Consider the following 25,439-nt stretch of genomic DNA (forward strand, 5'->3'; position numbering starts at 1 on the left):
AGGGTGGGGAGAACTGTGTTAATTTGTTCCAGATGTTGCATATGTTGATTTCAGATTGAGATCCAGCTATATTGCCATTTCAAAGTATTTAATTAATGAAGAAAAAGACAGCCAACTTAATTATACCTGAGAATGCAGTGGAGCGTGTATTTTAGTCTTACACTGCTAAGAACGGTAGCTAAAAGTGAGTTGAACTCAAAGAATTATCAGCTGTGAGTCAGAGGTCCTAATTAGTTAAAGGCAATTCAAATAACTGATACCAGAACGACATTTTGTAAATATAATTAAAAGAAAATGTCTGTTTTTGCTTAACACCTCTTGTAAATTAATTATATTATGTTATTTACTCTTTTTCTTTCACTTTTTCACTTTGCAGACAGAGAATGCAATTTATTTACTTGTGTATCAAAATACATTCTTTTAAAAGTATATTTAATTTTGCTTTTATTAAGAAAAATCCAATGTCTTATAAAGTATCTTTTTTATACAAAGTTTTATTGGTTTTTTTATATTTTACAAAGGGGAAAGGTAAGGGAAAAGTTACAAATTTTGGCAGCTGCGAAATACGGTAGATGCACCCCCCCTCCAAACTCATAGTAGACATTTGCATAAAATTCAATATTAAGTAATAACATGTAGTCAGTGTGGTAAATTCAATTGATAATTTCGATCAGTTTATATCAGATGGCTTTTCTTACTCATTTGTGTGATCTGAGCTTTCTTGTTGTCACCCCATCTCCCCCCGCTGGCAGAGCTCCGGCCCCTCCCGTGTCTTGTATGTCTGTTGAAGAGTCATCTGGTTTTTCTAGGAGCAGTTTATTTTTCTCCATAAAGGCCTGCGCCTCTATGGGTGTATAAATCCTAACTCTTGTCTCCTCCCAGAATATTAACATACCTTCAGGCATCAACCATCTAAACCACACCCCCTTCTGGTATAATTTATTCGCCAATTGCGAATAGTGTTTTCTTTTTTCCCTCACTTTCTTGGGGATCTGTTTCAGGATGGTTATCTCCTTATCTTTATATGTCAAGGCTTGCCCCCTTTGTGCATTCAGGATTTCATCTCTTGTACTTTTCCTAAGAAATTTAATGTGTACCTCCCTGGGAACATTGTGTGTTCTAGCATAAGCTGAGTTTACTCTATAAGCCAGGTCTATTTCCCACCCCATCTGTTGTTTCTCCTTCTGAATATACTCAGCCAAAATGTTTGTCATGATGTCCCTTATGTTTTCATCATCTGTCTCCATCACGTTTTGAAATCTAAGATAAAAAGACATTCTCTCAAACTCTATTTTCATTTGTTGGGTGTCAAGTTCTTTGTTTCCCTTCTGCACACCCTCTATCCCCCCCCTCATCTCAGCCGCCCCATCCTCCAAAAGATCCAGTCTCTGTGAGTTCTTATTAATTTTATCCTGGTTCTCTTTAATTTCTTCTTTCATCTCCTTCAGTTGTCTCTTTATTTCCTCTTGTCCCTGTAGAATTTGTTGAAACATTTGATGAAACTCCAGGTCCGTAGATTTAGGTTGCTTGAAGGCTGTTAACGTTGATTGTGTGCTAGGACTGGAGGTTGCAGATGTTGGGGCAGAGGCAGCAAAGCCTGACTTTCCAGGAGGTGGTCTTTTAGATGCCATTGTTTATGAAGTAGAGAGTCCAGTCAGTATAAAGAAGGATCAGTCAGAGGGGTAGAACAGCCAAGAGAGTCCAGGAGACAGAGAGTCCAGGCAGAGGGGGATTTTCTAATCACCCTGGCAGATGAGCAAAAGTTTTTCACTCCAAGGAGCTCAAAGGCAAACAATCAACAAGAGAGTTATCCAGGTAGCACGGAGACAAAGACCGGAAGCCTGAAGTTTGGAAGGTGGAGTCAAGTTTCACATTTCATAAAGACAACGGAAGTGTGCCATCTTGCCCTGCCAGCTTCGGGTTTCGAGGCAACAAATAAAGTTTTCAAAGTTCAAAAATCCCAAAGCTTCCAGGTCTCATTATTTTATAGGTTTAAGTCCGAAAATCCACTTAGTTAGGGTGTGGCATGTCTTATAAAGTATCTTAACATGATGGCAGCTTAATACCATTTTAAATGGCTCAAATGTCATCTTGCATGTTTACACAAAAGTAATTACAATCTTTAATACACAGTTATATATAAATATATTTATATACATGTTTAAATTAAAATGTATGTCAGAAGCAATACTGAAATTCTAAAAACTGGTCTCCTTACTCTTTGTATCCTATGTCTATTTATTTAGCAGTTGATTTTAAATAAGATATAACTTATTTCCTTATATAATAACATATTTAGGATTGCATGGTTTAAATGCAGTTTTTGGATGCACGTTTTCCTAATTTTATTGAATCTATAACCATATTGTGTTTAGTTTCCCTGGAAGACAAAAACATATGGGCTTTTTAAATATTTCTTTCTTTGAGGTGTTAACTAACATAGGTCCGTGTTTATCTTTCCCTAATAGGTAGTTATTTAAGATCAAAATGTGGATTACACTGATGCATGTGTTTAGACTGGTTAAATTCAGTAGAAATATTTTTTTTTCCAAAATGCATGTAGGTATTTTGTGTTTTTCTATCTCTTTTAGGGGTTAAGGGAAAAGCAATAAGTGGTTAATAATGCTATAACAAGAACGAGGAAATGCTGGAAAACCTGGCCACATTTTTTAAAAATAAAATATTTGCCTGGTGCCAGAAAGATATTAGATTTGGTGCCATGTGAGCTTCTGGGAGGAAAATCCAGATAAATGATTCAGCCTCCCAAGTGGTATAGTTCAGTGTGGCTTTAAAATGGGAAGCTGAATGGAGATAAACTGAACAATATTTGAATTCATCTTTCAAGCTGATAAGACATACAGGCTGTCATACAGTAAAGGAAACTGTTCGTGCTTTCACTTGGTGGATTAGTGCTTATTCAAAAATCATTTCATATTTTATAAAATAATGGATAGATGACAATAAAGTCCTAGATCTATCCCAGATGTTTACATTGTATAGTGCAGGAATTGGGTGTGTCTAGTCTAATGGAGGGACATGGGTGGCTCAGTGCTAAGACGCTGAGCTTGTCAATCAGAAAGGTCGGCGGTTTGGCAGTTTGAATCCCTAGGGCCACAAAATGGGATGAGCTCCCATTACTTGTCCCAGCTTCTGCCAACCTAGCAATTCGAAAGCATATAAAAATGCAAGTAGAAAAATAGGAACCACCTTTGGTGGGAAGGTAACAGTGTTCCGTGCACCTTCAGCATTTAGTCATGCCACTCACATGACCATGGAGACATCTTCGGACAGCGCTGGCTCTTCGGCTTTGAAACGGAAATGAGCACAGTCCCCTAGAGTCGGGAACGACTAGCACATATGTGTGAGGGGAACCTTTACCTTTTAGTCTAATGGAAAGAAGGACTAAAGGTGACATGATAACATGTTCCAATATTTGAAGGGCTCCTACAATGACGAGGGGGTCAAACTATTTTCCAAAGCACCAAAAGGTAAGATGAGAAACAATGGTTTTTCATCCAAGGAGAGAAACAATGTAGAACTAAGGAGAAATTTCCTAACAGTGAGAGCAATTAACCATAGAATAGGTTGCCTTCAGAATTTGTGAGTGTTCCATCACTGGAGGCTTTCAAAAAGAGACTGGACAACCATTTGTCTGAAATGGTATAGGGTCTTCTGTTTGAGCAGGGGTTTGGACTAAAAAACTTCTGAGGTCCCTTCCAAGTCTATTATTCTATGTTATTATTCTATGAATCCTTTTGGCTTTAGAGAAGCAAAACTGATTCATTGACATCCTCAATGTAAACATCCTAAATATCCTCACCATCTTTATCATCACCATCACTATCTAATAGAAGATTTCCAGTGCCTAATAAACTCAGAAGCCAATATAATAAATTAGAGAATTCTGTTTGGATTATAGGTGAGATGTTAGGAATTCCTTCAGAACAGTATAACAAAATCAGTGTCTTGCAGACAAATTATAATGATGCCCAAAGGCAAGCAATATAATAAGATAGAAAGTAGCCAGAGCTTTTTTTTTAGCAATCACTTATGAATCAAGGTCCATTTCATCTCTGGACAAGACATTTAAAACAGCTTTTCTCAGTGATGAACTGTACTGGATTTTGCTTGTCAGAACTCTAAGCAATGGTTTAGTGTTCAGCAGATTTGGGAGAACCAAAATTATTTGATGTGACCAAACTTGTTCTCCCATTTTAGCTCATGATTAAAGCATTTTTAAAAACCACACTTAAAAAAACCAACTAAAAAAATTCATAATCCTCTATCCGGCTGACTCATACCAGCTGTTAAATAACTAGATATTTAAGTAAAGCTGAACACCACCTATAATCAAAACCTATAATATAAAATAACCGTTCCCTTCCTGCACTGATTGTTGTGTCTACCATAATTTGATGGATGCTGACAAATTTATTGGATGTTCCTGGATGGTTTTGAGTAATGGTAGACAATGGTTTTAATGATGGCCTTATTCGGCATGGAAATGAATACTTTATTTGAAATCAATATCATTTATTCATTGGATAAATCACCTTTGTACCAAGTGTTCCACATGAACAGCCTACTGAGATAGGCTGAGGGAGTGACCCAAACCAGAGTTTCCATGGCTGAAAGTAGATTTGAATCAGTACATAAATGGTGGACTGTACTAGTTGTTCCTTAGAATCATTGTTCCCAACTCTAGGGGGCGGTGCTCATCTCCATTTCAAAGCCAAAGAGCCAGTACTGTCCGAAAATGTCTCTGTGGTCATGTGGCCAGCATGACTAAATGCCAAAAGCGCAAGAACTCTGTTACCTTCCCACCAAAGATGGTTCCTATTTTTCTACTTGCATTTTTACATGCTTTCAAATTGCTAGGTTAGCAGAAGCTGGGACAGATAACAGGAGCTCACTCCATTACATGAGGCTAGGGATTCGAACCGCTGAATTGCCAATTGATCGACAAGCTCAGCGTCTTAGCCAGTGGTGGAATTCAGCCGGTTCTATCCAGTTCGGGCGAACCAGAGGCAATGGTGGCGGGAGGCTCTGCCCATCCACCTAGACATCATCATGTCCCGTTTTTGACGCTCTCCGCATGCACGGAAGGTCCTGCGCATGCATGGAGGTGGTGTGTGCATGCGAGCAAAGCGAGTGCACATGCACGAGCGCCAGTGACGTGCGGTGAGGTTTATGGCTGATGAGGCACTGACATAGTGGTGGGTTTCAAATTTTTTTAGACTTGTGGACTTCAACTCCCAGAATTCCACAGCCAGGCATGCTCAGTTCCGATTTAAAGTGACAGCATTTGTTTTTCTCCTTTGCGAAAGAAGTTTCCTTCTTTCTTTTTCTTTTTCTTCTCCCTTACCCTCCTTCCTCCCTCTCTCCCTCCCTCCCCTCTCTCTCAAACACACACACACACACACACACACAAAGTTGGATTGGAAGGAAGAGCACCAGTGAGGAGACCACAGGAGGAGGTAGGAAGTCAGCCAAAGAGCCATACTGGAGCACACACACTTCCTCCAGCCCCGCAAGGATCCAGCCCAGCTTCACTGATTACAGGTTTGAAAAGGCAACGTGGCTCTGCTTGCAATCAAACTACACTCTAGGGAGAGCACAAGCGAGCCAGAGTCCTTCCCTCCAGCCTTTGCCCAAAGCCCCGCACCAGGAGGATGAAGTTTGAATTCCTCCCCCTCCCTCCAACCCACACATACCTTTTCCAGATGTTTCAGAGAGGATTTCAACTCTGCTCTTGCCTCAGGTCCTCTGAAGAAGCCCCGCCAAATGAGCACTCTCTACTATGAGGCAGGAGAACTGCATGCCTCACCTACGTCAGGAATTTTTAGGCTTTAACTCTTGCTTAACTCTGCTCGAGTGATCATAAAACGCCTAAAGTCAGACTAGGTGGCATGCAGTTCTCCTGCCTCATAGTAGAGGGCACTTTTTTAGAGGATTTTTTAAACATTTAAGCAGAGTCATCCACGGTGTGGCAGCAACTAACTCAGCCTGACCTCAGCTCTCGCCTTTTTCCTTTTACATTTTTTTTTCTTTTCATGATGACAGTGGTGAGGCTGTGCCTCCCCTGCCTCCCCTGACTGCACGTCACTGGCGAGCGCTCACATTTATGAACCAGTAGCGAAGGTAAGTTGATTTCATCCCTGGTCTTAGCCACTGAGCCACCGCATCCCATATCTAATATTTAAAACACTGTCATACACTGGCTGTCTATAATATTTCATATACTCACAGGATGTGTATATAAAATATAAAATAAATGTCAGGTGCTTCTTTTCTACAGAATCATCAATCTTGTTCAGACATTACCAATGTGCACTAGTTTTACATGCATACTGAATTAATCATAGGATCCAATCTCAGCTGATCACTGGGACCAAAGGTTTATTCTTCCAAGATTTGGGGCTTGTGCTGGAGCCCATCATCAGAGAACTTCTGTCTCTCCAGAACATTTCAGGCACGAGCCCAAAAGCTTGGAAGAATAAAGCTTTGGTCCCAGTGACCAACTAAGATTGAATCCTGCGACATTATCCTGGGACTTGAATATTTTCCTTTACTTGTGAATTAGTATATGGATCTAGGACTGGGACAATGCCCATCACTGACACAACCTAACTGACATTTCCTAAGTGTCTTCCCCCCCTATTTTTCTACCTCATTCTTAGGCTGTTTGACAATTTTGGGGTGTGAATTTGAACTAACTTTGTTTCATACAGAACTTTAAATATAAGCCTTTCAAGGTGGGCCAGACCAGGAAATTGGTTCCATCACATATTTGACTGGGACTCAATTGATTTAGGTTATATTAATGCAATCTTTAAAAACCTGGCTGCGTTTTCCCTTCTCCTCTAGCTTATTACCCAGGTAAAGCCAATCTGAGTTTCTTCCTAATGTTTTCTTTGTTTAAAACATGCTTGTTAGATGTTGTTGGCGCTCTCCGCCCCACTGTACAGTTTCTTCATGGCCAACTCTATGGTTCTCTACATGAAAGTTAACAAACAGCATTTTGAATTGGGCATGCTTCTTACGGTATGACATCATTACAAGTAGGATTCTTCCTGTCTGATCATCAATGTAGCTGCAGCATTTTCTGACCAGCTGAGCTTCATGGAGTGTGTTTATTTGTAGGGGAGGATTGTGTATGGTGGCCATGATTAAACCAGTCCCCCTAAAGCTCAGGGCTTGGAACTTGTTTCCCATTCTTCACAGTCACTGGCTCTGACTCACCTTCTATGGCCTCTGGTGATTCACCTTACTGGAGGCATGGGCAATTCAGTGCACGGCTGGCAGAGGGATCTTTTGGCAGCCTTGCAATGGGTATAAAAGCAAATTAAGTCTCTGTGCAGCAGACTTCTTGTTCCTTTCTTCATTTCCTCCACTTTGCTTGCATCTAGTCTCTATTGCAGTTTTCTCCATTGCAGCAAATCACCCAGATTCTACTCTCATTTTCAAATTCCTTCTTCTCCTCCCACTCTTCCTCCTCACTTATACTTCTGCTATCAATAAACCTGTCCTCTTTCTTCCCTCTATCCCCCTACATAAAAATGCACAACATTTCTAACCAAATCATTGGTGCTAATGCTAAACAACCACACTAGGAACCTTCCTTCCTTCCTTCCTTCCCTCCCTCCTTCCTTTCTTCCTTCCCTTCAGTTGCCAAAGTGATCCTAGGTGGTGCACAAGCATTAAAAGGATAAAGCGAGCACAAAACCAAAATAAAAAAGCATATTAAACTACCATATTGGGAAAGTAAAACACCATTAAAATCAAGTGGCAGTGAGGCTGACCAATCACCCTGACTCTAGGACTTGCTGAAAAAGCTACATTTTGAGCCCTTTCCTAAATGATGGCCGAGTTGAGCTATGCATGCTTTAGGAGGGATGCTTTTCCAAACAGTGGGAGTAGCTGCAGAAAAGGCATTGCCCCAAAGCCACACAAAAGTGACATATTGTGAGCCAGCATGTTCCAGGTGCTGTCTGGAACAGATGGCCAGATAGACAAACATGACTGGAGAAACATAGTCATGGAGATATTAGGAACCTGAGCCAGCATCTTGAACTGTACTATTTCTGAACTGTAAACCACCAAGAGTCATTGACTGAGATGGGCAGCTATAGAAAATGAATGAATGAATCAAGAATGAATGAACCCTGGCTGCATTATGGACCAGTTGTACCTCCTGAGTGATCTTCAGTGTAGAACACCTTGCAAAAATCCCAACATGAGGGAACAAAGACATGAGTGACTTGAGTAGAGCATAAGGGGCACACACAACATGGTTCTGGACAAAAGCCCTCCAGGTCATGGATGCCATTTCCTACTAGTCCAGGAGGACTCCCAAATTGCATTTAAGATCTATCTGTGGAAATGCAATGCCATCAATGTTAAGAAATTTCCAGACTTGAAGGTCCTTTGAATCTACAGCCTCTCAGTCCTGCTAGGATCTTTCGTTTCCATTTATGCTGGTCTGGGGTAATTTAGAGTTCACAAAGGATGAATTTTGCATATATATTGGCTTCTGTGTTTTATTGCTCTCCCTAGGGAAGGTTTTCTTCCTACTTCATTTCTTAATAAACTTGTTTTTGAAACACATGATTTTACATTTTCTGGTCACCTGAGGCCATTTTGGAGAAGCCAAGTTTGTTTAGAAATCATCCACCCATCACTCCAAGTGTTGAAATTTTAATTCTTTGATTCCCAGAGGGGATGGGTGGAGAAAATACCATCAGATAATTTCCCATATCTTGATCATATGTAGAACACACAAAAGGTCCGAGTAGCATAAAGCTCCATTTCCCTGTTACTTTAGAATGCTACATTTGATGGGGAGGCTCAACTAGATGGATGTACCTAAAGAACTGTCAAGCATGGGAAATCAGGAGTCCAGGCAGTTCAAATGAATATAAAGGTTTATTGCAAGTTTAAGCTTTCTACAAGAATCTGAACTACTAACAGTCAAAGCAAATTGATGTAGATAAGAGTCAGCCAAATTCAAGGTGGGCTAGACTTAGATATCTTGTGGACTCAAGACTGATGTTGCATTTGACCCCTCCCTCAAGGCTCAGCCTGGTCATCTCCTATAAGAACACAAAACTAGTGTTCTGGCTCAAGTTAAAGTCCAGCTTGGTTTGCCATTTTGCTTCTCACAGTGGCTGATCATATATTACTAAGTAGCTTGGAAGAAGCAGCTGGAGATACACCTTCTGTTGTTCACCTGCTCCTGGTTTAGTGGCATCCTGCCCCCAATCAAAGCTGATACTAATCCTTCAGACTAATAGAATGTGATAGACGTGTAATCAATGAATGTATTCAATCTTTTTAAAAGCCGTGGTTTGTGGCATGAATTTTGCATGCTATTATGTACTTTGTGAAGAAGTATCTATTTATTTGTTCTAAATCTCCACCCAACCAGCTTCATTGGATCATGTCTGATCCAAAGGTGGTATACTGCTGGTTCACACCAGTTTGCTTGAACCGGTAGTGGTAGAGGCGAGAGGATGGCTGGATTATATAAGGATTATTATATAAATCATCATAGTCAGTTTCATTTTATTCTCTTTATACAAAAATAAAGGTGAGGGAGGTACAAACTGAGACAATGAGATAACTACAAAGATTGGGTGGCATATAAATTTAATCAAACAACAACAACAACAACAACAACAACAACAACAACAACAACAACGTGAAAAAAGTTACCGAAAATGAGAAGGTGAAAATCTTGTGGGATTTTCTAATACAGACAGATCATCATTTGGAACGCAACAGATCAGATATCATGGTTGTAGAGGGCCAAAACATATAATTTATTGACATTGAGGTACCAGGAGATGCCAGAGTCGAAGAAAAAGAACTGGGAAAAAATCATGAAATACTGTGACCTGGCCATCGAAACTACCCGATGAAACATGTAACAGGGATACCCATTGTCATCAGGGCACTTGGTACCATGCCCAAGAATTTTATAAGATACATCAACAAATTGTAGCTTCCTGCAAAAACACCAGCAGAACTGCAAAAAACTGTGCTACTCAGAACATTGTATATTTTAATAAGGTACTTGGTTGATACCTAGGATGCTGGCAGCAACCAGTATCAACCATTAGCACCAGTAAATGATATTTATGACACATTTTTGAATGTTCAGTTGACTGAGTTTCATGTTTAATGAATAAAGTATATAATAAGAATAACAACAACAACAACAACAACAACAACTTTGGACTTGCAAATTAAAGTTGAGAGACTGTGGAAAAAGAAATCATGTGTTCTCCTGATTATAATTGGAGCCCTTGGAGCAATACATAAAGGGCTACCTCAATATTTGGAAATTCTAAAGTTATCGGACTTGAACATTCTGACTCTACAAAAACCACCCTACTTGGAACAGCTTATATCCTCCGTTGTTACCGTAGCAGTTCCTAGGTCCTTGGTAAGGACTTGAGCTGTTGAGCTACCAACCAGCCCCAAAGGCTGTGAATCTTACCAAAGATTTAATAATAATAATAATAATAATAATAATAATAATAATAGACCTCTTGAAGACAACCAAGTCGAAAGCTGAATACAAGAAAGAAGTAACTGAGAAGCAAGCTGAAAATTGGAAAAGCAAAGCCATGCATGGCCAATACTTGAAAAGTGTTGAAGGCAAAGCTGACCAAAAGTTAACTTGAAACGGGTTAAGATCAGGAGTACTGAAAAAAGAAACAGAAGGCTTTATTTTGGCAGCTTAAGAACAAGCCAGCCACAAATTGCATGAAGGCAAAAATTCAATGTGTTACCACCAACAGCAAATGCCGCCTCTGTAATGAGAAAAATGAGACAGTTGACCATTTGATCAGTGGGTGCAGCAAAATTTCACAAACTCACTACCTACAAACACTATGACCGAGTTGCTAAAATCATTCACTGGAAATTGTGCCAGAAGTTTGGATTTGAGTTCAGCAAAAACCACTGGGAACATCAGGTTGAGAAGGTTCTAGAGAATGAAAAAGTCAAGATCTTGTGGTATTTCAGAATTCAGACTGATAAGTCACTTGGCCTACAACACACCTGACATAACAATAGTTGAAAAGAAAAAAGTATGGTTCATTGACATTGCAATACCTGGTGATGCGCGAATTGAAGATAAGCAGCAAGAAAAAATCACAAAGTACCGGGAGTTGCAAATTGAAGTTGAGAGACTGTGGGGAAAAAAATCATGTGTTGTCCCAATTGTAATTGGAGCCCTTGGAGCAATACCTAAAGGGCTACCTCGCTATTTGGAAATTCTAAAGTTATCGGACTTGAACATTCTGATTCTACAAAAAACCACCCTACTTGGAACAACTTATATCCTCCAACGTTACTTTAACAGTTCCTAGGTCCTTGGTTAGAACTCGAGCTGTTGAGCTACCAACCATCCCCAAAGGCTGTGAATCTCACCAAAGATTAAATAATAATAATAAACCAAGTAATATCCAGAACGGCTGCAGTTATAACTGAAGATCTTGGATCAGAAAAAAACAAACAGTTGTGTCATCAATATGGTAGATTAGGTTGGAAAATATGATCGGCATGCTAAGATCAGATGCTAGCAAGATAAAACAGATAAAAGAAAAGAAGCTGAAGAACAAGATCAAAGAAAACCTGATCAAGACATATCATCTAGAAACCAGGAAGATCAAGGAAGCCCTAGAAATAAAAAAAAATCTGCAAACCGTAGCCAAGAAAATCAGCAGAAATGAAGCTCAAATTGTAGTCTACAAGCAGAATCTCCAATCAAAAGTGTTTCTACCAATTCATCAATGAAGAAATTGGAATGAACCGATCAGCATTTAACAAAGAAAAAACAGTACAGTTCTGGGTGCAACTAAGGAACAACTCCAAGAAATACAAGAATGCAGCTTGGAAAAGGAAAAATAAAGTAGAAATGAAAGAATTTGTAATAACAGCAGAAACGATGGAGAAAGGGACAAAGAAGATCAAGAACTGGTCAGCCTAGGTGCAGGTAAACTGCACGGTTTTTGTATAAAACCTCAGAATCCACTCACTGCCAAATAATTTCACCTATTGCAAGGAAGTGAAATGAAAGATTGATTAACATCTGGGGGGGAAAACTCTACCTAACAATGAAAGAGCCAACAAAATGGGCATCTCCAGGCAACTATAAACTAATTATCTGCCTACCAACAACTTTCAATTGCTAACTGGTGTTGTAGGTAATGCAGTCCAACAGCATTTATGTAGTTGAAAACTAGCAAGCAAAGCAGATAACACTAAGCCCTGGCAAAGGCTAAGAAAAGGAAAGTTGAAAAAGAGACAGAGGGGCTAATTCTGGCTGCACAAGAGCTTGCAAAGAAGTTGAAAGAAACAATGCAACAGAGGTGAGTTTCTGCCAGTTCGCAGATTGGGTGAACCAGTAATGGCAGTGGTGGAAGGCTCCGCCTACCCGCCCGGATGCTTCTGTGCAGAAGCTTCTGCGTGAGCACACGAACTGGTAGTAAAATAAATTGAAACCCACCACTGCAGTGGACCATCCAATTAGCTGCTGCAAGAAGTTTGCACAGACTGAATACAAACAACAGCATGACAAAACAGCAACAATGGTGCATTGGAATATCTACAAGAAACACCACTTGCCTGCAAGCAAAAACTGGTGGGACCAGAAAATATATAAGGTAATAGATAGACAAGCAAATGATAAACAAGTATTGTTACCACCACACGCACACACCAGACTTAAGAATTGTTGATAAAAAAAAGAGAGAAAAAAGTCTGAGAGTGAACACTGCAATACTTGCAAACAGTAAAACAGAAAAAAAAAAAACCTGGAGAAAATCACAAAAGACAAAGACCTTCAAATAGAAGCAGAACAACAGTGGTAAAAGAAAACAATGAGAGTACCAACAGAAATAGGCATCTTGGTTACAATCCCAGAATAACTGCAGCAGCACCACTTGAACATCATCGGCATTGACAAAATAACCATCATTCCATTGCAAACGGCATTTTTATTTGGAACCGCTCCCAATACCTTTAGTATTATCAAATCACAACATCTGCCTATCCCAGATCCTTGTGAAAGCCTCAATAGCTGGACAAAAACGCCAAATCCAGTCTCGACATCTGGTCGACTAGGCTACCAACCATAATAATAATGCCAAATCTCTTAGGTTCTGTCACCAGCCCCTTAGAACCGTGATGGTGAACTTATGACACAGGTGGCACACGGAGCCCTCTCTGCGGGCATGCAAGGGGTCGGCCAGCTCAGCTCCATCGCGCATGCATGTGCGTCTCCCGCTGGCCAGCTGAGTTTCGGATCTGTGCCGTGCATGCAGGAGGTGTGCGCACATGCAGGGGGGGCAGTCCAGAACCCCCCGGACCTGTTTTTGGTTCCAGAAGGCTTCAGGGAGGTCTGCTAGGCCCAAAATGGGCCGCAAGGGGGGTATTTCATGCTCATGCACAGGGGAGTGGGTGGTGTCGCATGTGCTGGGGTGGGGGCGATGGGGGGTGTCACCCACACATTGCATTATGTGTTCTTTCGGTACACGAGGACAAAAAGGTTAGCCATCACTGCCTTATAAATACTTCGGATGGCTACAGTGACCTGTCCCTGAAGCAAAAAAACCAGATAGCAAATATCAAACCAGGTTTTTTTTCCCTGCCAGCTCATAAGTAGGTGGAGAGATCTTCGGTCCTATCTAACATACAGGGTCATTGTGTGGACAACAATGGGAGGAAGAGTTCCTTGAAACCAGGTGAAATACAACTACCTTCAGTGTATTGGTGAGGCCACACTTGGAATACTGCATTCAGTTCTGGTCGCCACAATGTAAAAAAGATGTGGAGACTCTGGAGAGAGTGCAGAGAAGAGCAACAAAGATGATTAGGGGACTTGAGACTAAAACATATGAGGAACGGTTGCAGGAACTCGGTATATTCAGCTTAAGAGAAAGAAGGACTAGGGGAGACATGATAGCAGTGTTCCAATATCTCAGGGGTTGCCACAAAGAAGAGGGAGTCAAACTATTCTCCAAGGCACCTGAGGGTAGAACAAGAAGCAATGGGTGGAAACTAATCAAGGAGAGAAGCAACTTAGAACTGAGGAGAAAGTTCCTGACAGTTAGAACAATTAATCAGTGGAACAGCTTGCCTCCAGAAGTTGTGAATGCCCCAACACTGGAAGTCTTTAAGAAGATGTTGGATAGCCATTTGTCTGAAACGGTATAGGGTTTCCTGCCTAGACAGGGGGTTGGACTAGAAGACCTCCAAGGTCCCTTCCAACTCTACTATTGTATTGTATTGTATAGTATTAATAAATCCTATATACCAGCAACAACTCTTAAACCTTTTTTCATTTCTCAGGACAGCATTAAATTCTCTATCCACAAATTGGGGAAGTTCTCTCATTTTCCAATTGCTTTCATTCACATCCAGACCCTCTTATCTAAACTTGCTCCCTTGTACATTCCATCTGCTTTGATCTATTGTGGCTTTCACTTAGCTTTGGAAAATGGTCCTCCCATAACTAAATGGCTTATTACTTTCACATTTTAAGACCAGAGAGAGACAAACTTTTTAAAAGAAAGGGGGGGTTAGAGTGCTACACCTCTGCACAAAACAAAAAGATAGGCATCTACTGTAGCTAGAGATGGATTCATTGAAAATGCTTGCAGATTTAAGAATTCCTTAGAACTTTGCAGTACACAGGCCTGCTCAGTTTTATGAAGACAAAGGATTTACCAAAGGAGGATCCAGTTTCTTAATGTTAAGTGACTGCTGTAATAATTGACAAAAGAAATGCGGGTAAGAGCTGCCTTCAAGCTAGGTAGCTTCTCCTGCAATAAACTACTGCAGATATTTAGGATGCAACCATTGTAAACTCTCTTAGCAGAGAGCTGCTCCCTTTAAAAGCAGTGAATTGCACGGCCTATATTGACACTGCTGTCAGGCCTGTAGTTATGTTCCTTTTAGGATCTTTGGCCTGCCACACTTTTTAAATAAATTCTTATGCTGTTTCATTGGTATAGTAGTTGGGAGGAGGGAATAGAAAGGAGTAGGATTGTGGAATGTATTGTTATGGATTTTCTTAGAAGCTCAAGGTCGTCTTTTGTCTCCGCACCTCGACACCTGGCCGGAAGAAGAGGGGTGTAGATGCCAGCGTGGAAGATGAAGATTGGACCATGTGATGAATTATGGGGTGTGGGGATAGATGATGAACTTTCATCTGGGTGAACCCACAGGATGTACATTAGAGTTGAAATTTCATAGCATAATGCCAACATGTCTGTCTTATTAAATTGGAGCTTTAAGGATAACTTTGCCTTGGAAAATGATTTAATTCTGCATGATATTTGGAACGCTGACAACTGCCTTTACTCACAAACCTACTTATATATCTATTGAAGAAAAAAAAGATGCCTTACTAATCACAGGTGGATGTTCTATGAGTTGAGGTTGTTGGCTTCAATCTACTCCAGGGGTGTCAAACTGAAGGCCCACGGGCCAGATCCAACCCATGGGGTGCTTAAATCTGACTGGTGGGGCCACCCTGGAAACAGTGAAGGACTGACCCACGGTGCTTTTGCCAGCGAAAATAGACCTCGGGAGGACCCCATGCAGAGCTCCCTTTTCGGTTGTGATGGCCTCCTAGAGCTCCGATTTCGCTGGCAGAGGGCTGCAGGACATCGAGCTGGCCACGCCCACTGCAGCCATGCCTACCTCAACCACGTCCACTATGGCCATGCCCACTTGGCTCCACGAGGTCAAACACAACCCTGATGTGGCCCTCAATGAAATCGAGTTTAACACCCCTGATCTATTCCTTCATTATAAGGATTTTTTTTAATGTTTTTTTTCTGCAGTTGTTTATATCATTCTGTCTATGTCATCCCTTTCCATTGTTTCTGGTCTCAGTCTAGCAAAACAGCCAAAATTCTGTTGTGGGTTATTCATATTCATTTAGAACACTGATAATACTACAATGCTAACAATAGCAGCAGTAGTTGCAATTGTAATAGAAGCAATAACTATATATGACTTCATCAAAACTCATCACCAAGAGAGACTACGGGAGAATATCTGGATGAAATAGGAGTGCTAATCTGGATTTACTAGCCACCTGACATCCTTCCTGGTGACATAGTTTAAGAGATTTTGCATTATTATGGTTCATAGCAGAATAACAGAGTTGAAATGGACTTTGGAGATCTTCTATCTAGTCCAACCCCCTGCTCAGACAGGAAACCCTATAACATTTTAAACAAATGGTTTTCCGATCTCTTCTTTAAAATTTCCAGTGTTGGAGCATCCACAACTTCTGGAGGCAAGTCATTCCACCGATTAAGTGCTCTAACTCTCTGAAAATTTATCCTTAGTTCTAGGTTGCTTCTCTCCTTGATTAGTTTCCATCCATTGCTTCTTGTCTTGTCTTCAAGTGCTTTGAAGAAAAGGTAGACTGCTACTACTTTTGAAAAGACTCTTTGTAGAAGCAGGATGTGCCTTCAGGCTGAAAAGGACATTTTATGCATCAGAATAGTCTCTAGGCTGAAGAAGATTTTTGTCCTAATAAATATGCTAAAGTCTGAGGCCTTTGCTTGCTACTATGTTATAGCACTCTGGGCCTGTCCTTATGCAGGCAGAAAGCAATGCCAGCATGAATTTCTAATACACACACCCCTGCCGCCTCCATGGTCTACGTGTATCTTGTCTCCACTGTCTACTCTCCGTCCTGATCAGTCATCTGACTTCCTTCCAAGTGAGCTTCATGGGTTTTCCATACCTTGAGGCTTCCTTGGACAGCATCGAAATAAGGCAGAACTGATGACTGTAAGCTGGCACAGGTAAAAATGACTTAACCCTGTGTTACGTATGGGCTGGGGATGAGATGAAGGCAATAACACGGGGACCCGGCGGGAAAGATACATGTTGCCAGGGCATGTTCATGTTGCGGTTAGATGCAAGTGAGGGCACAACTTTTCATAAAATGCGGTAAGGCTTTTTGGTTGTTGTTGTTTTGTTAAGCATTTGATTCACAGGCAGTTTCCACAGAGAAGTAAACTTTTGGGAGCTCTCTGAAAAAATTAACTTGACATCTCATCTGATGGAGTCTATGATTTTGTTGCCTTGCACCAGAGGCGGTATTCAGCAAGTTCTGACCAGTTCTGGAAAACCGGTAGCAGAAATTTTGAGTAGTTCAGAGAACCGGTAAATACCACCTCTGACTGGCCCTGCCTCCATCTATTCTCTGCCTCCCGAGTCCCAGCTGATTGGGAGGGAATGGGGATTTTGCAGTAACCTTCCCCTGTGACACCCACCAAGCCACGCCCACCAAACCACACCATGCACACCAAGCCACGCCCACAGAACCGGTAGTAAAAAATTTTGAATCCCACCACTGCCTTGCATCTAGGCAAAGAGGCAGAGATTCATATGGCTTTCCCCAACCAGGACCCTTTCAAATAGAATCATAACAACCCTTTATTTTATTTATTTATTTCTTAGATTTTTAGACCGCCCCTCTCCCAGAAAGGGACTCGGGGCGGTGTACAGTCAATACAAATAAAATCAGTCATAATAATAAAATACATTTAAGATACATTTGGAGGGGGAGATAGGCTGTACTAAGAAATAAATATATTCTAATCCTAAAAACATCACAATTAAAACCCCAAACCCAATTAAAATAAAGTAAATCCCCGGGAGGTAAAACTAAGAAAGTGCCAGGCCAGCTGATTGAAATAGGTGAGTCTTTAACTTTTGCCGGAAGGAACGGAGGTCGGTGGTAGTTCGAATGTCTGGGGGGAGGTCATTCCAGAGGGTTGGGCCCATCACAGAGAAGGATCTACTCCTAGGTGTCGCCCGCTGGCATTGCCTAGCAGACGGCACCAGGAGGAGCCCCTCCCTGTGTGAGCGGATAGGTCGCAGGGACGTGTGTGGTAGGATGCGATCCTGCAGATAACTAGGTCCTATGCCATGGAGCGCTTTAAAGATGGTGATCAATACCTTGAAACGCACCCGAAAGGCCACAGGTAGCCAGTGCAGCTCGCGCAGGAGAGGTGTTACGTGGGAGTAACGTGTACTTCCCATAATAACCCGCGCGGCTGCGTTCTGAACTAGCTGCAGTCTCCGGATGCGTCCCAAGGGAAGCCCCATGTAGAGGGCATTGCAGTAGTCCAGGCGAGACGTCACCAGCGCATGAGTGACCGTGCGCAGGGCACTCCGGTCCAGTAGGGGGCGCAATTGGCGCACCAGGCGGATCTGGTGGAACGCCCCCCTTGCCACGGCTGCCACATGGTCCTCCATTGACAGCCGGGCATCGAGGAGGACGCCCAAATTGCGCGCCCGCTCCACGGGGGACAGTTGTTCGCCCCCTATGGCCAGTGATGGAGTCAGCTGGCTGAACCGAGGTGCCGGTACCCACAGCCACTCGGTCTTGGAGGGGTTGAGTTTGAGTCTGTTGTCCCCCATCCAGACCCCGACGGCTTCCAAACACCGGGACATCACTTCGACAGCCTCGTTGGGGTGGTTTGGGGTTGAAATGTACAGCTGAGTATCATCAGCGTAAAGATGGTACTCAACCCCAAAACCACGGATGATCTCACCCAGCGGCTTCACATATGCGTTGAACAGGAGAGGCAAGAGGACCGACCCCTGTGGCACCCCACAAGTGAGTGGCCTCAGGGACGACCTCTGCCCCCCTGTCAACACACATTGCTTCCGGTCGGAGAGGTAGGAGCCGAACCACCGCAAAACGGTGCCTCCGACTCCCATCCCCTCCAACCGGCGCAATAGGATACCATGGTCGATGGTATCAAAAGCCGCCAAGAGGTCTAATAGGACCAGGATAGAGGAACAACCCCTATCTCTGGCCCTCCAGAGATCATCTACCAACGCGACCAAGGCTGTCTCAGTGCTGTGCCCGGGTCGGAAGCCGGACTGGCGTGGGTCTAGATAGTCGGATTCGTCTAGGTGTCGTGGAAATTGCTGCGCCACCACATTCTCAACAACCTTCGCCAAGAAGGGGAGGTTGGAGACTGGATGATAATTAGCTAGCTCCATTGGGTCGAGCGAAGGTCTCTTGAGCAAGGGTCTCACCACCGCCTCTTTCAAGGCGGTTGGTAAGTATCCCTCACCCAATGAGGCATTCACCAGGCCCAGGAGCCAGCCTCGTGTCACCTCCCAGGCTGCCAGTACCAGCCAGGAGGGGCACGGGTCCGTTAAACATGTGGTGGGTCGCAGCCGTCCACACAACCTGTCCAAATCCTCGGGGGCAACAGAGTCAAACTCCTCCCAGAATGGTCTCTCAAGACTCGCTGTTGGCGGCTCATCTGGTCCACTGACGGAGGTCCACCCGCTCCGGATCTGATCGATTTTGTCCTGAAGATATTCCCCAAACTCCTCTGCTCTACCCTGTAAGGGTGTCTCCCACGCCCCCTGCGATAAAAGGGAGCGGGTCACCCTAAACAGGGCGGCAGGGCGGTTATCCGCGGACACAATAAGAGCAGCACAATGTCTACGTTTGGCCGCTCTTATTGCCACAAGGTAAGTCCGCAAATAGGCTCTTACCTGTGTTCGGTCAGATTCGGAGCGTGAGGACCTCCACCTGCTCTCTAGACGTCTCCTGTGGCGCTTCATCACCCTAAGCTCCTCAGTAAACCAAGGAGCCCGGGTGGGTCGATGCCGCAGGAGAGGTCGCAAAGGCGCAACCCGGTCCAAGGCCCCAGTCGTCGCCCTATTCCAGGCAGTCGCCCTATTCCAGGCAGTCACTAGGTCCTCGGAGCGGGAGCGGGACAAGGCTACAGGTATTGGCCCAAGCTCCGTCTGGAATCTATCAGATTCCATCAGGTGCCTGGGGCGGTACCAGTTTATCGAGTCTGGTTCCGCCTCCTCGCGGTGGGGGATAGCGCCAGGGAAGTCCAGCCGGAGGGATGAGTGGTCTGACCATTTATTTTATTTATTTATTTATTATTCGTATTTATAGACCGCCCCCTCTCCCGAAAGGGACTCGGGGCGGTGTACAGTCACTAAAATGCGTTATAAAATACATAAAACAGTTAAATAATTAAATACGTAGGTGGAGGAGGTTACAAGACTGTATATAGAATAATAAATATAGTACATTAAAAACTCTAATAACCCAAAAGTTAAAATATTACCCAAAATTACCCATTAAAATATATCCATCGGGAGGTAAAAACTAAGAATGTGCCAGGCCAGCTAATCGAAACAGGTGAGTCTTTAATTTTTGACGGAAGGAACGGAAGTCAGTGGTAGTTCTAATGTCGGGGGGAGGTCATTCCAGAGGGTTGGGCCCATCACAGAGAAGGTCCTACCCCTAGGCGTCGCCCGCTGGCACTGCCTAGTGGACGGCACCAGTAGTAGTCCCTCCCTGTGAGAGCGGATTGGTCGTAGGGATGTGTGCGGGAGGATACGATCCCGCAGGTAACTGGGTCCTGTGCCATGGAGCGCTTTAAAGATGGTAATCAATACCTTGAAACGCACCCGAAAAACCACAGGTAGCCAGTGCATGACCATGACAGGGGCGTGATGACTAAATCCCCTATTCCCAGGTCACTCGTCCACTGTTCAGATACAAAAATGAGGTCCAGTGTGTGGCCCCCTTCGTGAGTGGGGCCCTGCACTAATTGGGTCAGGTCCATGGCCGTCATGGAAGCCATGAACTCCCGAGCCACCTCGGAAGCCGCTCCCGTTGACGGCAAGTTGAAGTCCCCCATGACCAAAAGTCTGGGAGTCTCAACTGCCGTCGCTGAGATTAGCTCGAGGAGCTCGGGCAGGGCTGCTGATGCATAGCGAGGAGCCAAGTATACAATCAGCAAGCCCCACTGCCTCCCTGGGCCCCAGTTCACACCAAGGGACTCACACCCGGGTATCTGAGGGACAGTGAACTCCCTCGGCTCTAAACATTCCCGCATAACCACCACCACCCCACCACCCTTACCCAGGGCCCGAGGCTGATGGAATGCACGGAAACCCGGTGGGCACATTTCCACGAGGGGTAAACCACCCTCGTGGCCCAGCCAGGTCTCCGTTATCCCTGCAAGGTCTAGCTCCCCCTCTGAAACCCTGTTTTCCAACCAGTAAGATACCAGGAATTTTAATCCCAACACATTGGAGGGTAATGAGATTGGATAGAGCTGCTCTAATATCCTGCTTCCAAGAACATTTGCATACTTCAAATATCTGATTAAAACTGAAATAGGCTTCAGTAGGATTACAACACCTGTCTTTCTCTCTAATTCTTTCCTGCTTTCCTTGCTGCCAAATGGATAAATTAGATGAAGAATTGCTAATTTAAAGTATTTTTTTAAGTTAGCTTAAAAAAAAAAACCTTGGTCTGTGCGATCTCCAAAACCCTCACAATAATTATGTGGTTTGAAGCAAGGGAAATGCGTTAAAATTTTGAACTGATTAGAAGTAGGAATTGGAGAAATTTATTTGGCATTTTGCTATTCTCTTAAAAACAATTTTATTTTGGAAATGAACCTATGAAGTTTATTCTGAACATGAACAGAAGCATTCTCACCTTCCGTATTTGAAGACCTGCTGTTCCCTACCCAGCAGGAAAAAAAATTAGGACGATTGCAAGCTAATTTGGGTTTTTTTAGTAGCTGAAATTTGGAACTCACTCATTCTGTGATCTATTTATCATCAGCTCATCTTATCTTTCTTACAAATCTTTGCCAGTATCACCATATGGTGGCCCCAAATAAGCATCCCGTATATGCGTAAATTTCAATGGCAAAAGGCCACAAAATGCAATTGAATGACATGCTGACATATACTATGACTAGCCATAAAGGGAGGGATGGGCTTTGTTGTGTGTAGGATTTTTTTTAACATTTATTTTTGATTACACATTTTTTCTTTACATATCTCCATCACATATTTAACAGATCTGCGGCATTATTCATATAACTAGAATCAATATTTGACAGATTATATACATTATGTTTTCAAATGTTCTAACCCTATGTACATTTTCAATTCTTATTTCTATTGTCTATCCATTCATACCATTTCTCCCATACCGCATAGTATTCCAAATCATCCTTTCCCTTTAACTCTAATGTGAGTTTGTCCATTTCTGCACAATCAAATATTTTTTGGATTGCTAATCCCTCTTCTTCCAATATTGAGCAAAAGCAATCCTTGCTGCTATTATTATGTGTAATATGAAGTACTTTAACTTTCTATTGTATGTCACCCTAATTATCCTCAGGAGAATCATTTCCGGTTTGAATTCTATTTGACATTGTAGTTAAATCCTGCAGCCAATTCTGTATATTCAGCCAATATCTTTTTGCTTTGGGGCATGACCACCATGACTGAAAGAAGGTATCTTGTTCTTGTTTGCATTTCCAGCATTTTGGGTTTAAATTTGGACACATCGTGGCCAGTCTCGTTGGCGCCAAATGTCAACAGTAAAAGATCTAATATTGATTTTTCCTTATAAGCTACAGATTTCGTGATTGTATTATTTTTGTTCCAAAAATTTTCCCAATCTTGTAATTTTATGTTATGTCCCAAATTTTTGGCCCAGGCAACCATGGGTTCTGTTACAGCGTCCTCTGCCCTAGCAAATTTTAGTAGGTAATTATATAATTTAGTTATTAATTTTCCCTCTGGGCCTACCAACAGTTTATCTAATTGTTGTGGTTGAATATCAAATCCATATTCTTCTGCATCCTTTTCATATCTAGATTGTAACTGTAAATATGGCCACCAGTCAATACATATTCCTTGTTCTTTTAACTCCTGATTGTTTTTGAGTTTCCCTTGGCTATCTAAAATTTCATTGTATCTAAACATTCTACCTATATCTAATGTATTGGAGTAGATCATTGTTTCCATGGTGGATAGACACCCCAGGATCTTAATATAGTGTTTTCTCTTTATGTCCTCCCAAGTTTGTATCAACGCAAACTAGGATTTAATACATGTAGTCCTTGCCGTACGGCCACAATTAAGCTCAATATTTCTATCCCTAAGTAAGAGAGTTGTCAAGTGAAATTTATCCCATTTTACAAACTTTCTTGCCACAGTTGTTAAGTGAGTAACTGCAATTGTTAAGTTAGTAACATGGTTATTAAGTGAAGCTGGCTTCCCCATTGATTCTGCTTGTCAGAAGACTGCAAAGATGATCACATAACTCAGTGGTGGGATTCAGCCAGTTCGCACCATTTTAGGAGAACCGGTTATTAGGTTTCTGAGCAATTTGGTGAACTGGTTGTTGCGAGAAATCATTAGGGCAGAGAATCGGTTGTTAAATTATTTGAATCCTACACTGACATGACCCCAGGAGACTGCAACCATCATAAATATGAGTCAGTTGCCAAATGTCTGAATTTTGATCATGAGTCCTTGGGGATGCTTCAATGGTTGCAAGCGTGAAAAACTGTAATAAGTCACTTTTTCGGTGCTGTTGTAACTTTCAATCAGTCACTAATTGAACTGTTGTAAGTCAACCTGTAATCTAAATGTCTGGACATGCACATAATTACAAGAGCTCCATTTATTGTTCTGACTTTGAAAATGTGTCCTTTTCTTTTCTACAACAAAATGCTCAGCATAGTCATGTCAAAGCAGGGAAGGGGATATCCATAGGATAAGGACTAGACCTAAAATGATATATTTGCGCCATTAATTTCAGTTTCCCCACCCCCCCTTTTGAGGTATTTTAATCCATCAACAGGTAAGGCTCATTCACTCATTTTCTATACTAAACAGTTGACCTAAATACTTTCATAAAACTCCTGCAAGAAAAAAAAAACCCTACCAAACAGGAAAAATTACTGTACCGTGTTTCTGGACATGAAAGGAGCGAATTATTTTACTTCTCTGATGTTGGTTTTCTTTTTAATCTCCATTATGTTCTTCAATCTTTTTGAAATCCTAAATGTTTTCCTTTTCATCTTTCCTCTTTCTCACAAGGTGGGATTTTGTCGTCATTGTTTGGAAGGAGGTTGGTTCATTTTCTTTGTTTTTTGCCTTCTTGGCTGCTCCTGATAGCAGACACACCAAGATAATGCTGTTTTGTCTGACATTACTTTCCAAACCATTGATGACTTAAATAGCCTGACATCTGGGACTACAGTTCGTCTTTATGATACTGTTAGTCTGTTATATTTGTTTTTTAATCTGAATGCTGTATGGAGGAACTATAAGCCCTTCAGAGCTGGGCCAGCAGGATTGGCATATAAACTGAAGTATATAAACAATGTAGAATCATTTTCCTTTGTTCTGGGTGGATTTTGTTTCTTCAAATGGAAATTAGACTCTGGGTAAACCTGAAGTGGTGAGTGTGTGCCCAAGAAATCAGGCAGACAAAAGTAGCAGAATGGTAGAAATCTCAGCGCCATATCTATTTTCTGTCTAGAGGCCACCTAAGCAATATTAACCTCAAAGCACGGGGAAAAAAAACTGATGACAAAGCAAGTTCACGTTAGAATTATTGTTATTATTACATTGACGTAGGGGAAATGTTCTTTAGGCATCATCATACTTCATTCACGGCAATGCCAGCGTTTGCCAATTGGCTCTTTATCCCAATTAATTAAATAAAAAGGATTGCATCTGAGGGTTTTAAGGCTTCGGGAGCAACTTCCTATATATTTTTTATCTGATTAAAGTTACAGGAATGCATCTCAACGGCTGTATGGAGATGTTTGCCTGACCATAATATTTCTGTTAGCAGGCGTAGTTAATGAAGGTCATAAATCTGCACGACGACTACACAAATTGTTAGCTAGCTCGATCAAAGCCTTCTCTTAGTTCTTCACTTATAACATGGATTGTCAAAGATCAGAGGAAGTATCACAGATAATCATGGATACTATCAAGCTGCAGCTCACCATCTTTACCTAACACTGCGATGGCGAACTTATGGCATGCATGCCGGAGAGCCATTTCAACAGGCACATGAAGCCATCACCTGTTGGGTACCATATGGTACCAGAAACTGGCTCCTCTTCTTGTTTCCAGCATGCGGACGTGTGTATGTGAGCATGTGCTCCCCTTTCAGCACGCGGTGCCTAAAGGTTTGCCAACACTGACCTAGCTGGTTCGAGAAACATTTGATACATAATCTTCCGTATCTATGTTCCTTCAGATTTTTTGATAGGACTCATAATGAATACAATTGATAAAAAGTATCTATAGGTAATCCTTGACTTACAACCATTGGTTTAGTGACGGTTTGAAGTTACAGTAGCACTGAAAAAATAGCAATAGCACTTAGACATATATCGCTTCATAGTACTTTACAGCCTCTCTAAGCAGTTTACAGAGTCAGTATATTGCCCCCAACAATTTGGGTCCTCATTTCACCGACTTGGAAGGATGCAAGGCTAAATCAACTTTGAGCTGGGGGCACTCAAACTGCCAAATTGCAGGCAGTCAGTAGTCAACAGAAGTAGCCTGCA

Source organism: Natrix helvetica (assembly GCF_964273705.1).
Source record: "Natrix helvetica genome assembly, chromosome: 2".
Classification (NCBI taxonomy): Eukaryota; Metazoa; Chordata; class Lepidosauria; order Squamata; family Natricidae; genus Natrix; species Natrix helvetica.